At 43.5% G+C, this 16,025-nt stretch overlaps 1 protein-coding gene across 1 annotated transcript in view; it reads right to left on the bottom strand.

Moving 5' to 3' along the window:
* Positions 1-4,002, bottom strand: part of SNRK (SNF related kinase) — a 39,400-nt gene extending 35,398 nt beyond the window's left edge. Inside the window, exon 1 of the mRNA XM_056483486.1 lies at positions 3,678-4,002. The gene's annotated coding sequence lies outside the window, so the exon portion shown is untranslated. The remainder of the gene's footprint in view (positions 1-3,677) is intronic.
* Between the last annotated feature and the right edge of the window lie 12,023 nt (positions 4,003-16,025).

The following is a 16,025-nucleotide window of genomic DNA, read 5'->3' as shown; positions in this document are numbered from 1 at the left end:
ATCTTTGTTGCGTTTGAATTCAGAACCACAAACATGATTTTTTTCTGTATCAAGGGAGGTGAAAGCAACATACAACATCTCAAACACAAGTATTCAGACACATATATGTGTGCATACTTTTAGTACCTATTACAAGCAATAACAACTTCTATTAAATTTCTTAATATCTTCAAGGTCAAATATCAGATAGTTTTGTTTGTTTAGCAATACATCTGGTAACACAAAATTCAAGTCTGGAATTGACTTAAGTTGCTGGTCTGAGACTGATGTTTTCCACCTAGGATACAAACTGCATAAATCTTGATACATAGATTTATTCCAACCTACAGTTAGTAATTTTCAATGGTTTACTCTCATTTATCCTAAATTAGTCAGGAACAGTCATACACCTGAAATTTGCCACACTTTAACGTGAACTAAGATTATAATAATCTAGGCTCTCATCTCTCAAGTGAAGTCCAGTCAGTAACTAGATACAAGACTGCTGCAGAAAAGCCCAGTGATAAATAAAGAAATCAGGCTGTCAAATACAGTGCAACATTTGTGTCTCAGTACTGTTGTAGATCACTATAACAGAAGGATTCAGCTTCTCAGAAAGTGAACATGCTCTGTTTTATACTTTTCAAGTATAATTATTTCTCATTAAGTTCTTAACACTGGTGACTCAATCAACTTATGTGTACGAGAACTCTGCCAGGGTGAGTTAACCTGGAATTTTAAGGCAATATACATTTTTTTCTAATCCTCTTAAGCTCTTACATAATACTGTTATATGTATTAAAGCAGGTACTTTATTACAGCAGCTGTAGCATTTCAGTTAGGTGCTTGAAAATAATATGATACAGAAGATGGGCAGAACTTCACAGGCTACTAAAGTTAAGAGCTTATGCAATTTAACATTACTACATTCATCATAAACTGCAGTTCAGCCCTATATCCCTGATCTAAACCATGTTTCATTGGTTTCTTACTTTAAGACAATGAGAAAACACTATACTTAAGTAGGAATGGACAGAAGTTCACCAATAAGCTTTACAGCTACAGCACGTCGGTGAAATTTTGAAAATCCAAAAAAGGAAGTGCATTCTTTCACAAGAGACACATTGTGAGGAAAAAAACAACTCACTCCACCAGGATACTGTGCCCTTGAAAGCAAGGCAGGCCAAGCAAGAAGAAAATGCTACTTTGACATTACAGTTGCCAGTGGGACAAAAGGGACAATGATACAATGAAGGTGTAGACTGCAAAAGAATTATTCAAGTATGATTAGAAGGCAGTTAGAAGAGACCAGGTTGGTCAGAACAGCGCACAAGTTAACTACTGCAAGTAAAAGTGTATCTGCAGTAGCATATTAGCATGCACACCCATAACATGTTATTTCTTTAAAATAATCAGAAAGCAGACTATTTATTACAGTGTAACCACCCATACCACACAACAGTATCAGCTGTCATAGCAGGATGATTCAAGGAACAGCAGTAACTTGTAGAGTGTCCAGCACTCAAACTCTACTTTCTTGATTCTCAATTGTGTAAAATGAAAACAAAAACCATAACACAGTAAGCACACTTCAGATGCAATTCTCCCTTTTCCCTGTTTTTCATTAAAGCCTCAAGTGTGCATCATAAAGATTCTCTTAAAAGAGCCAGATGAATGTGCTGTCTTAGATGCTACCTTGCCTACCAGGAAAAGCTCCAGCAGTCAGGTTAGCTTCTCTTTCCAATCACCTGAAGAAACCATGTCATCATTCTACCACTTTTCTGGTCATTTAGGATATTCAGGAAAAATAAGAGACAAGACTGGACCTTCTCCTCCTTAGTCTTCATTACTAAGTACTCTAATCTGGATGCTGTATTGCACTACAAGTAAAAGGGGCAGGTACTAGTCTAAGTAAACCTTTTGACACGGTTCACAAGGTAAAATTTGACTGCACTGTTTGGCAATGATTGTTAGTTCTTATGCATTTCAGATTCCTTCTAAGGATCAGCAATAGTACAAAAACAACCATAAGCCAATTTCCCACCGTTGATATATCTGCCAAAAAAACCCCAACACTTCTTAGCCCAGTTCATAATGGTGCATGCCTTGAAAGAAATGCTTAATTCCAACACAATAAATATTTGCGAGTAAACACTTCCCTACAGATTTAACTTTGCAGAGATTTGTTAAACTGGTCCTTCCCCAGAGCCTGAAGATCTAAATATATCCATAATAAACAACTCCAAAAAAGCAGCAGATATGACTAAGTAGTGACTGCACTACAGAGGGCAGGCGTAAGCATATTTGCATGCACTTCATTCATGCTAGATGGCTGAAAATCATACAGTACGCTTCAGCCGCTCCAGTAACTGCAATGGTACCACCGAAGAAACTATTGCTTTGCCTTCATCTACTCATAACAAGCTCTTGGAAGTAAGATGATCAATAACAAACTAGCTATGAATAAGCAAAAACCTAAAGCATGTATCCCACATAAAGGTTTCTCCTTCACAGGTACACTAGCATCTCTTGCAAATAAAATATCCAATCTGAAAATAGGTCACTTCTGTCACCAACCATCCTCTGGCCAATATAGGGGGGTTTGTGCTAGCGGATGATCGCCAACACTTTAACTTTACTCAGACTACTTACTAAAACAAACCAAACCAAAACAAAAAAAAACAAAAAAAAAACCCAAACAAACCAAAACAAATAAAACCAACCACACGTATCTGCCCTTCAACTATCACCAAGACTGCACATCGACTATCTTTAAAAGTCATCTTCCATTAATTTAAGCACCTGGGTACCAAAACTCAGCTGACAGTAAGCACAAAGACCTTTATGCGGGACCTTGCTAGTTATTCTACCAGTTTCTATACTAATCTTTAGGCAGCGAATTCAACGTAGTAAGTGTACTGACAGCAGCAAGGCACGTACTGACAAAGACCGAGGGATACTTCCAGCCTCTGTCAGGAGGGGCACGCTCCAGCCCCGGGCACAAGGAGACGAAGGAAAACCTGTTGGGTACGCACCGGATTGCGAGGGGCGAGATGCACCGTCATTCCCCGAAAACGCACCCGCGGCCGGACCGCGGGGTTCTCGCCTCGCTTGTTTATTTTTTTTTTCCCTTCCCAGCACCAGAGCACAGGCGGCGGGGCCGGCGCGGGCAGCGGCAGCGGCGGGGGAGTGGCGAGCGGAGCGGTGTCACTCCGGTCACACGCGCGGGGCCGGGTGTCACCGCGGTCACACGGGGCCGTGTCGCACGGACGCTCCGGGGGCACGGCAGGCTCCTGGCAGCCCGCCGTCCCCGCAGAACACCTGCATCCCGGGAGCCCGCTGTCCCCGCACCAACACCCGCGTCCGGGGAGCCCATCGTCCCTGCAGGAACACCCGCGTCCGGGCAGCCCGCTGATCCCGCACGGACACCCGCATCCCGGGAGCCCGCAGGAACAACCGCTTCTCCCCTCCCTTCCCCCAGCCCTCCCCTCCAGCCCCGCCGGCACCGACACACCGACCTTCGGCGGCGGCCGGGAAACGTCCCCTCACCGCCTCCTCCTCCCCCCGGGCCGAGGCCGCCATTGGGCTCGGCCGGCTCCGGGAGGAACGGGAAGGCGCAGGGAGGGGGAGGAAGGAACCCACCACACCCCACCGGTCCAGCCCGAGCCGAACGCGGCCCAACCCCGCCGGCAACTTACTGCCTGCAGCGGCGGCAGCGGCGGCGTCTCCTCGGGGCGCCGCGCCCCGCGCCGCCCCCTGCATGGGCAGCGCCCGCCGCGACTGCCCTCGGGAGCGGCGGCGGGGACGGGGAGCTCAGCGGGGAGGGAAGGAGGGACAGAGGAGGAGACGGAGAGGGCCCAACAGCGCAGCGGGGAAGGCCGGCGGCGCTGCGGCGGGTCGCGCCCCTCGCCCGCGCTGCGCTCGGACGGGACCCGGCGCTGCGGCCGCTCCCGCTGCGCCTCCGAGTCGCGACTGACAACAACGGCCGCGGCTCGCGCGGGGCCGCGAGGGGCGGGGCGGGGCCAACGCGCGCCTGCGTCGCGCGGCGGGGAGGGGAGGGGCGGCCGCGCGCCAAGCGCAGTCACGGCGGGGGCCAATGGCGGCCGTGGGGCGGGCAGGGGACGGGGCGCCTGAGGGGAGGGGAGCGGAGCGGAGGGCGGCGGGACCGCCCGGTTCGGTCCGCCCTGCGCTTCGGTTTCGTGGGTGTTTTGGGCAATTCCCCTTAAACATGGAAGAAATGAGTGGAGGGCTGAAGCGCTGAAGGTCTGAGGAGAGGGTGAAGAAGCCCGCGCGTCCGCCAGCTGCGTGGCGGCCCCCTGTCCCTCAGGAGGGGACGCTGGGCTGGAGGGCTGCTTAAAGTCGTGAAAGGGCCACACCTGTGATTCCTGGGTAGAAATAATAGCGTATAAATGGGAGTATAGCGATCGCAGAATCAAATAGCTTGGAAAGGACTTTTGAGATCATCGAGCCCAACCCGTGACCGAACACCACCGTGCCAACCGGACCATGGCGCTGAGTGCCTCGTCCAGTCTTGCCTCAGACACCTCCAGGGACGGTGACTCCGCCGCCTCTGTGGGCAGGCATTGGTGCCGCTGGTGCCCAGGGCAGCTGGCCTGCTGTGAGGGCAGCGGGGCACGCTGCTCTTGGGTTCCCCTGTGGTGGGAAGGGTGGGAGCGCAATGGTGGAAGTATCTGGAAGTAGGGAGCGTGAAAGGAAAGGGTGGCACTGAAGCTAGTAGGAGAAAACAGGCCGAGGAACGAGCCTGGCGGGGGTTTCAGAGTTTCCCTGTACACATACACCTGGCAGAGTACAGGTTCCCTGGACACGGACGCCGCTGCTCGGGTGGTGAAGGCGAGGGAAACACATCGAGTGGTTGTGCTACACAACAATTCAGGCTAAGGGATGAGCAAAGCGGTTGCTTAGAGAATCAGAAATAATGCAAGAATTTCCTCTGAAGATCAAGGAAGGAAAATCTTTGAATAGCCAGGGGATTAAAAGACTTGAAAGTGGCACTTTGCAAAAGTGCCATGGTTTGGTTTGTTGTTTTTTTTTTTTTTTTTTTTCAAATTGAAATGGCCAGTCAAGATATATGGAGAGAGAATAAAACACCTCATTATACAGCTAAGCCTAATTTTAAGAAAAAGTTTGAGAAATGCTTTTCATTTTTTTCCCATGCTTTGACAAGATTTAGATGTCATTATTTTGTTAATAGGTTATGTACAGCAGAGGCTATTGAATTAACCTGGAGTTTCTTAGTTTGAAACCAATCTTTGTGAATACACTAAGCCAGAAAATAAAGTTCAGGGAATGACTAAACTGAAGTAGTGTGATCATATGTAATGAAAAGGACATAATGGTTTTGTATTTTAAGGTTTCAAAAGGGAAATAAATTTTTAAATGCATGAAGATTTCAGGATATGTTTAGCCTGATCGCTGCCTCCTTCAAGAATGAGATTTTCATGACTTGGTCATAATTTAGACCACTCCATGGTCTAAATTCTCCACTCTCCAATCAGGCTTGATTCTCCACTTTTACCCATTCAGGCACCAATAAAACACAACTGATTGCTGAATTTACGAGATGGATTTGATGTAGAAGACTGCAATAACCAGCCCATCACCTGTGTCTGCCTGATTATCACTGATGTCTCAAGTCAGAATTTGCACAAGCGTGGGATACGCACCACTTGGATTTCTGCTGTGATCAGGTGATGCCTCATGCTTATTGTGTTGTAAAGCTTAAATCTAGATTCTGTCACTCTAGTTAATGAGAATAATGTATTTGCAGTTGTTTTTCATTGGCATGTTGAAGAAGGCACGTCTCACAAAGACCAAATAATGATCCAGTTCAGTGCCACTAAGTCTTCCCTTGCAAAATATTTTGGCATGAAGGACTTTCTTATATCAGCTAGAAATCTCATTGCACTGCCACACAGGATATTGCACTCAGATGTACTCAACTTTTCCGTATGTTTGCTTATGTGGGAGAACAGGTGGGTGGAAAAGGATACATTTGCAGGAAAAAAGAATTCTCACCTGCAACACAGCTATTTTGAGATACTATACTTAGGGTCACTGTGCAATACAACAGCTCTTTTACTCAATGGGATGAGCCTTTGTAGATGAGTATGTGTGAGACAAAGAAGAGGGTCAAGAATACATGCTGCACTTAAGTGGAGAGAATAGGGACTGGAAGGAGTCTGACAGTCTGTAGTAGGATGGAATTGACTATTTTCAGACAGCTTTATCACTGTTTACATTAGATCACATACTTCTGGGGTGAGACCAATGCCATTCCCTCGACAAGGTAATGTAAATCTCCTGTCACATATACAGTCACTTACACTGGGCTTTGTCTTCAGTGGCACAGGGCCTTGTTTGTGATTTGTGAGGGTTTTTTTACAGTGAAAACGTAATGGATGTGATAGCTATATGGCTGTAAAATCACACAAGCTTCAGTGAGGTTGCTGGGGATGTTAGCCCTGTGCTGCTGCTTTTGGTTGGCCTGGCCTGGTTCACCCTACAATAAAAGTGCCGTGCCTCAGTCCCCACGTCAGTTATAAAACAGGACAGCTAATACATGGTAGCTGTGCCACAGCAAAACACACCTCACCTGTCAGTCATTAGCCTGAATGTATTTGTCTAGGGAAGGTGACAGCAACAGCCTCATGCATCTGTTTGAGGGATTGCTCATGGAATACGTGCATCCAAATCAGACCAGACAACATTCCTCCTTGCTAAATCCAAGCGTAATCTACTACAGGAAGAAAATAGTAGATCATATTGGTTTTTACAGAATACCTACTGGCTGACATTAGAAATAACCTTGCTTTAGATGAGATACAAAAAGTATAAGCCATCTGTCAAATGTCTGGGGTGTATAAGCACATGTGAAATTGTTAGTCTACAGGACTTGAGAAGAAGGGATGTGTTCTTTGAAAGATGAATCATTATGGTTCACCTGTTTCAAAAATTAGGCTAATACTTAATGTAAGTTATTTTGCACCTTTCCAATGAGACATGTTTGAAATGCAAAGTAGTGCAAGAAAATACTGGGGTGTTTCAAAATGCTTGAGGCTTAAATAAAGACTTTGAACCAGCCTTTGTGAGTATGTCCATTCTCCCTAGTCATTCCCAAACCCACTGGTCAAATCTGAATTAAAGAGGTAGATATTTCCAAAATTACATGTTTTCATAAGTGTCATGAAACTAGGCCTATGCAACAAACAGTAACTACCTGTACTCCCTGTACAGCAAAAGCTGCAGTGTGAGCTCACCCTTCATTAGTCACAGGAGAATCTGCATGGATGAGAGTGGCTTTTTCCCCTCAGGGTGGAAAAAGCTTCAGTCAAAATTCACACTTCATTAGACACTGGATAATCGGAGCATGAGGCTCAAATCCATAGGCCTCATTAGTTCCCTTTCATTATTAAATTATTAACAGTTTCCCTGACAAAGCAGAACAAAGCAGCTGCCTTTGGACAGATATAGAAGAGTACAATTTATACTGCAGCTTATGGAGGACATTTAGATCCGTATATTTCCATGATCAGGGGAGGTAACTCAGGTTTCTGGGCTGATGCAGAAACTGCTGGAAATATCCAAAGAAATAAAATATTTTCTGAGGTCAAAGCTATATTTAAGATTTGCAAATAATCCCAAGGGCAAGAAGAAGAGCTTCTGCCACAGCTCCAAGAGTAAAAGACTGGAAACAGGAAACATGGTCGTGTTCCTGAATGGGTCAAATGATCTGGCAATGGAAACAGATGAGGCTGTGGCATCTAGAGCCACTTTTGCCTCAGGTATATCGTCAGGGTGTTCCAGATCTCTGTGCTTAGAATTCATGGAGGAGAACTACCAGCAATGGCTGAGGATCAAGTCAGGGATTACATGGGAGAATTTGACCCATAAGCATTAATGGGATCAACATAGCTGTATCCAAGCTGTTGAGGGAGCTGTCTGGTTTCACTGCAAGCCTGCACTTTTGTCTGAAAGATAGTGGAGACTGGAATCTCCACAACCATTGCAGTGTTCTCCAATGACTCTTGAAAAAAAGCCCAAAGGGAAACTGTTAGCTGATCAGCATCACTGCAGTCCATGTCCAAATCCATGCCCTCTTGGAATGCTTTCCTGAACACAGGAAGGAGGAGGTGATCAGGAACAGCCAGCGTGCCTCACCAACCTGATTGCCTTCTGTAGTAAAATGACTGGATTTGTAGGTGAGGAAGAGCAGAGGATATTATTTACCTTGACTTTTGCAATGCTTTTGACACAATCTACTCTCTTGTATACAAATTAACACATTGTGGGCTAGATAGACGGACAACCACATTGGTTAAAAAACTGGGTGATAGGACTCAGAGGCCAGCAGTTAAAGGGCTGTACTCTCTCTGGAGGCCAGTAAGAAGTGGAGTACTGTAGGGGTCTATCCTGGGACCTGACCTGTTTAATATCTGCAGGAATGCCTAGAGGAGGTGACAGAGTGCCCTTTCATCAGGTTTGTGGATGACAGCAAATTAGTAGGAGAGCCAATGTGGTCAAGGGTAGAGCTGCCACTCAGAGGGACTCAGGCTGAAGGAATGGTATGACAAGAACCTCATGAAATTCAACCAGGACAAACAGTATCTGGGGCAGACTAACTCCGTGCAGGGCACAGCTTTGTGGAGAAGGGCCTGGGGTCCTGAGGGACAGCTGGGGGTAAGCCCAAGCCAGTGATTAAGGCTAGCAGCACCCTGGGCTGTGTCAGCAGGAGCACAGCCAGGGGAGGGGGGAAGCCATTGCCATTCTCTATTTGGCACTCACACAACATCTGGAATACTGTGCTTTTCCACCACCACATGGTTGCTCTACAACCCTGCTGCAGGCCTTTCCAAAAGGTCTCTCCCTCCTTCTCCTAGGAAGAGAGGCACAAACACCCAGCCACAGCCTGTACTACAGAGGAGGAAACACAAAGCAAGGCCACGGGTGCTCCTGGTGCTGCAGAGGAAGAAGGTGTGTGCTTCCTGTGATGGGTGGAGAGTGATGTTTTCCAGTTGTGCCAAGGACAATTAGAGTTGCTACCTGCTGTGAAGGAAGCACATTTTCTGCCCCCTATCTCCTCATTTGCTTTTTAGTCAAAGCAACTAGTCCCACCTGGTGACTCAAATAGCAGGGACAGTGATACAGGGGACCTTTGGACTGACAGGAAAACTGGGATATGGCCCAAGCTGACTTAGCCAGGCAAGGAGGACAGAAATATGAGGCTGAGACCCAGCATGCAGCCTCTCTGGCTCCTGACTTGCACAGAGGCAGTGCAGAAACTTTGCCCTTCCTATGATACCTTTGTCCCACATCCCATTCTGGTGAGCTGATGGCAGAGTTCAAAAGCTCCTGCTTCACTCAGAAAGGAACAGGACATTAAAAGAACATCAGGCATAGAAATGATGAATGAAATAAGGTATGACATGAACTCATAATGCCTTAGTCTGAAAGGATAAAAATGCGTCAGTCTGGAAGGAAAGGTAGAGGCATGGAGTCTGTGGACATGCCATTAGTGTTTTAAGTGATAAACTAATTAAACATAGTAAAGTTAGGAGTGGTTCTAGGGCTGGTGCCTTGCATTCTTTTTCACTTATGGTTTTGGGCTTGGCCCAAGTTATTTAGGGATTCCTAGTAACTCTTCTAGAAGAGCCAGGATAGGAAAACATGAGTCAGTCGTAGAAAAAAAAACAAACCCTTAGTGCCAACATGGTTCTTTATAGTAGTTAGAAGGCTAACTCAGGAGTACTCACTGTCCTTCTCTGTTCTGGGAAAGGTTGGGAGGCCTCTGTGTGCGACAGAGTGCCAGGTTTCCTTGTGCAGTTGTCATGCTGACTGGGGAAGACTGTCTGAACTGGATTCCCAAAACCCCCAGTCACCTCACTAGGGTAGAATAATAAAGAAAGCAGCATTGACCTGGGAGGAAGAAGGAAAAGTATGAATGGCAGAAGGAATTATTTCAAATTCTCTATGAAGTATGGGGCTTGAATACCCTAAACATGGTAGAAAGTGTAGAAAAGCAGCCATCTGTGCACTGCTACAGGGAAAAAGCACACAGTTACTGCGTTAAAATCAAAATTAGAATTCTGATCATGTGACAAATTACTTAACCCCAGTTGTTTGCTACTGAAGCATAAATGCTAATGGCTAGGATGTGACCTATATTCTACCCTGCCTCTTTAATGGATGAAATAGGACCATCATATCCTAAAAAGCAAATATTTAAAAGCTTTTTGAAGTATTATAATTGTTGCTTACTTTGAGCTATGTTCAAACACACATTACCTGCAGAAGGGTCCTTAGTAGTACATACCCCTGATTTAAACTTAATTGCATCCAGTGCACTGTAGGAAATACCAAGATGTGATGGGGAGACTTGTAGCTGAAGACCTGTACAACCATGTATTGCCATGGATTTAAAAATAAGCAATTTCTTGGAAGGAAAGCTTGAGAATTGCACCTTTGAGGGCAGTTGTAGTCATGGTACAGCAGTAATCATGTTTTACACAGCAAAATGTGTTTCTTTGGAATAACTGATGTTCATCTAAAAGGAAGGTTTTGCCATTTTCACAAGTACAACATTTTCATTTTGAAATGAAACATTTCAAAAATTCACGTCAACAAAGGGTTTGGGTTAGAGGGTTTTGTTTGATATTTTCTTTTAATTCTGATGAATGCTGTGCTAAATACTTACACATCTGCTCTCAGCACCCAACAAAAGTAGTCAAAATTACCTCTACCAGTGCAGTAAAGGCCAATGGTTAAAACTGTGTGGTTAAACTCACACCCTGGAATGAAGATTGAAGGGCAGAGCAGCTTTCCAGGTTTAGCAGATTGAAGCTCTACTTTCCCAAGTATTCACAGCTCCAGCCTTGGCCTGGGCTTTGCTACCAGTGCTGCAGAAATTGTATCCACCTACACCTCAGCTTCACTTTGGCCTATGCCTTAGAGCTCTGTGAGCAGTCCTTCTTGTGTTTTTTTTTTTTTTTTTACTTTAGCTCAGTCTTCCTTCGTGTTCTTAGCCTTCCTTTTCTCTAGGTGGTCTGAGAAGAATGCTGTGTGTTTAATTTATCAGATTTCTGATTTACAAAGTTTCTGGCAAATGTTTAGAACTTTTCAACGCAGGCTGGAAATAAAAAAAATAAATAAGTAAATAAGTAAGTAAGTAAATAAATAAATAAATAAATAAATAAATAGCAGTTTTCTTATAATGACTTTGCTTCTGACACTGAATAGGTCCACAAATTGAGGTCTCTGGGAGAGACAAATGAGCCATTTTCACTGGAAAAAAAAAAAAAAAAAAAAAAAAAAAAGGAAAGAAAAGAAAAGAAATAGAAATGAGACTTCGGAAACTTCTGGTTTGTAAGAGCTGTCACGTAATGTAGTGGTTAGAACCACAACACAAAATAACCATGCTCATACAATGCATGATTATTTGAACAACTAGGAGATCTACTGTGTTTTAAACAATTTTCTTGCTGTTAAAGGCAGCTTGGGTATGTTCATTAACATTCTTCCTATTTTACAAAGAGAAAGAATATTGGACCACATTTTAAAAAATCTTCAGGTTTAGCTCCAAAGGAAAAGCAACCCCAAGTATAATTAAATGCAGAACTTTAAATTCCATTTCCATGTTTAAACAATGACATTCTCTTGCTCAATTTCTAGTAAATAACATTTGTTGTCAATTTACAGCTAGGGTATTAAAAAAAGAAATAGGATGTCATGATTCCTAATTAGAACATTCATGTGGAAGCGTTGCCAGTCTTCAAGATAAATGCATGCATTTCTCTGGATTCCCACAGTAACTATTTTATAGCTGAGTTGGATTTGTGACTGACATCTCTGAAACCATGTCAATGTTTTCTTAAAGTCCTACCCAGCCCTTTCCTGCCAACATCTGACTGAGAATTTAAGGGACCAGATTCTTTGAGGACTGAAACTGAGCAAGTTATGTCATGAAGCCACTGTTCTTGTTCTCTGTTCCAGAGGAAAACCGGGATTAGTTTTTCTTTAGACCCACAACAGGAAAATGTATGCTATTTCAACTCCTTCCACTTAGTCGAAGGACTAGAAACCTAAGGAGAAAAAACACAGAGTTAATATTTTTTCTGTCTGTTTGATCACTGCCTGTGAAGCAAAATTTGTCCCATGGCATTTTAACCACATTCATTTTAGGACTATTTTAGAAAACACTATTTATTTAATACTCCTGTAAAGTATAAATGAGTCTGTATTACTCATAGTGAACATATGCTTTGCTGTATTTTATTCTCATGTCAATGCAACCCCATTATTATAAATCAAACAGAGGATTTGACAGACTACTTCATTCATGTCTTGCTCACTGCTCCCACTGTTCCCTGAAACACACACAATGGGCAATTTGTAAAAGGAACAAACTCTGACAGCTGATTTTACTTCATTTAACAGCTGAGTGCATCTTGGTGTAACCCCAAAGATGTTTTATCTTATTTGTTTTGACTAACAAACTTGTTGGCTAGCTTATGTGATACTTGTGAAATTATAGTGAGTTGTTAGAAATGTATTTAGAACAGTTATAAGTCACTGATATTCAAGCTCTTCAAAAGGCACTGTGCAATATTATCAGCAAGAACTAAATATTCTACTTGAGAAATAAGAGGCACATTCCTTATCTGTTGTTTGAATGAAGAAAAGGGTGGGGACATTTCTCGAGCAATCACCCATTCAAAATGTTTCCAGATCGAATCACACCTTTCACACGGAAGGATATAAATGGCTGCAGTGAAGTATATTTCATAATGGAACAAAACAAAACATATTTCATAATGGAGCAAAAAGCTACCTAAATGTAGTTTTTTGTGACCAGCAATATATTTTGTCATCATACCTTTCACATTGATAAAATATAATTGGGGCAGAGCTTGGAGAAGATTTCTTAAAGACACCATTTTCTTAACATTTGTTTTCAATTACTCATTGCGTTTTTTAGGTTTTTTGCCTGCTTGTTCTAAAATTACCAATCTGTTTGTTTTATCATGTCTCAAGGAAACGCAAGCATGTACATGTAATAAAACTGTTATGATACTTGTTTGTGCACTTTGCATGCTAGCTGACTAGGCAAGCAATTATGCTAATCCAACAGCTAAATGTATTTATTACTTGTGCTAGAGTTACAGCCACACCTGTCTGCTCTATCTCACACCAGGGCAGGAGAGCTCAGGAACAACAGTGCTTCTTTGATCCATGGAAAGCTTTGTAAGAGTGTCCATGTGTAGCAGACCCTTTCTGCTCCAAACATCTCAATCCTCAAATATTTGATATTAAGGATATTTGATCCACAGATAGTTGGGAAGGACTCACTGGTTTTGAAATCTCTGTGCTTTCCAGTCTTTGGTATATCCAGGGGCTTGTTCTAAGAGAGTCAGAGACATGCAACTGGAAAGAAATTCAGTCATGGCAGGTCTTCCATAGTAGTATGAGAAATTCCACTGTTCTGCACTTGTAAAAGGGTCTTCTAGTAGTAAGAGACGAAGGATCTGCAAGACATTAGGAATCATCTGGCCAAGGAGGGCAAAAGTTTCTTGCTTTCTCTCTTCTCTTCTCTTCTCTTCTCTTCTCTTCTCTTCTCTTCTCTTCTCTTCTCTTCTCTTCTCTTCTCTTCTCTTCTCTTCTCTTCTCTTCTCTTCTCTTCTCTTCTCTTCTCTTCTCTCCTCTCCTCTCCTCTCCTCTCCTCTCCTCTCCTCTCCTCTCCTCTCCTCTCCTCTCCTCTCCTCTCCTCTCCTCTCCTCTCCTCTCCTCTCCTCTCCTCTCCTCTCCTCTCCTCTCCTCTCCTCTCCTCTCCTCTCCTCTTCTTTTTCTCTTCTCTTCTTTTTCTCTTCTCTTTTCTCATTCCCACTGTGGGTCACCTGTATATATGGCCTTAGCTTACTTCTGAGCAAACCCAGTGAGGGGTTGGAGGTGCTGGGATGCAGAAAGAGAACAAAGCTTAGGAGAGGTTCTGTACTGTATTTCCCAAGAGGTGTTAAATTGATATTTTGTCTGGAAGTTGGAAGAGGCAAGGTTAAGCATTGAGTCTGCAGACTTCTTCCCTCATAAGCACCTAGGAGGTACATAGAATCCCAATGCCCAGTTTTGCCAGGACTAGATTCCACATAAATCTGAGTACTTAGTGTTGAGAAGTGGCAGCTCTGGGCTCTAAGCCTTACTCACATCTCTGGAATAATTACTGTGAAGCCTTTGGGGTCCCCGCCAATAGAAAACAGTAGGCACAAGGATTTAGGTGGAATTTAGGCCAGCAGAGTCTGGGACTAAGATCAATGTTTAGATTAATTGAAGGTGTTATTCACCCTTCTCTCCCCTGATTTTGGATAGCTAGCAATCAGTCTTTTCTTTCTTTTAGAGGTCTGGGTATTTATACAACCAGGAATAAATCTATCCCAATCTCTTCTAGGCTTTCCACAATTAGTCCTTGCAACTACACTCCAGAGTTGAATTACATACCTTCTAGCAGTGATGTTCAGAACACAATTGTCAGCTGGCCAAACTTGCACATGCTTTGGAGTGCATCTCTGGTTTCCTAGGGAACCTTGCCTGTGTCCTCCTGTGTTGTTCAGAGGCATCCAGCAGACATTTAGTTACTGCCACTGTTCATGGTTTTGTGCATCTCTAAGTAATCAACACATGAAAGGTGCATTTGCATTTTTTATTCTTAAATTTCTAAAGAAGTAAGATGAATTGCTGACCCTACAAAGCTGTTGTACTTCTAGCTGTAAAGCTCAAGAGCCTTGCCTAGATGTTTGAAGCTCTACCTTATTTATCTCACCTGCACTGCCAATATGGGCTAATGACTAGCTCTGACAGGCAGGCCACTGCTCATCCAAGCATCTTACCTGTGGCTTTGTTCTGATTTATTTATCTCCTATTGTTCAGAACCAGTTATTCTTCAAAGATCCAAATCTGTCTCACAGCCCGTAAGATCTAGTGTCATCCTGCAACCATTAACAGCTTACCTCTTCCCTTGCACAGTAGGCAAGCAGGCTGAACTTTCTCAGGGAGTGTTTAAAGTATACAAAGTATCTTTGCTCAAGAGTAGGCTATTTCTTTCTTAAAAGAAGAATGTGCGTGTGTGTAAGCACTGGATATTGAGGATATTGGCCAAAATCTTTTCAGTGAGCTTTTCTTTCAAAACAGAAAATACTCCATAGAGAGCAAATACTTCTGAGGAAAGCAAAGGTTTAATTAGAAGATTTTCTGTCAGTTTTCATATGTGCTCATTCATCTTTCTCTAGAGGCTCTGAGACCCCTGTCACAGATGTAGGCTTGATACGCACCTTATCTTCTTTCTTTACACATGCTGGTCACAGATGTCTGAATGCTACATTTTCCATGGCAGGCTGAGGATTTAATGCTTTCCCTAGAGGAGAGATAAGAGCCAGAACATGTGTAGGCACCATTACATTTTCATTTGTAATCAGTGATGTGTAAAGTTTGTAAAAGTTTGTTGACACATGTATGATATATCTCCATTAGAGGGGTAGTGGACAGAGTTACATGGTCAGATACCATTTTGTTTGAAAAGAGATTCTCTTCTTTTACCAGTCCAGAAACATCCTCCATCACTTCTGTCTAGTGGAAAGAAACACACAGCCTTATCGTTTTCCAGCCATATTACTCTTTCTTATCATTCATATTTAATGTACTTCTACCTTCTGTGTTGTAGCCATTTACATTTTATTGATTCTTGGATGCAGTTTACAAGTCAGTGATTTATTATCTCTCACTTCTCTTTGTGCTGACAGGGAACATGGCTATTTTGCTAATTCTGGTGTAGTGTGAGGTAAATATATTTGTGTCCAAACCCTCTGAAAAATGTATGATATGGATATAAATTATGCTAATTGTTATCACACAGATGAAGAAAAGAGGAGAGGAGAGGAGAGGAGAGGAGAGGAGAGGAGAGGAGAGGAGAGGAGAGGAGAGGAGAGGAGAGGAGAGGAGAGGAGAGGAGAGGAGAGGAGAGGAGAGGAGAGGAGAGGAGAGGAGAG

Source organism: Oenanthe melanoleuca, chromosome 2, assembly GCF_029582105.1.
Source record: "Oenanthe melanoleuca isolate GR-GAL-2019-014 chromosome 2, OMel1.0, whole genome shotgun sequence".
Classification (NCBI taxonomy): domain Eukaryota; kingdom Metazoa; phylum Chordata; class Aves; order Passeriformes; family Muscicapidae; genus Oenanthe; species Oenanthe melanoleuca.
This window is presented reverse-complemented; position numbering and strand designations above follow the sequence as displayed.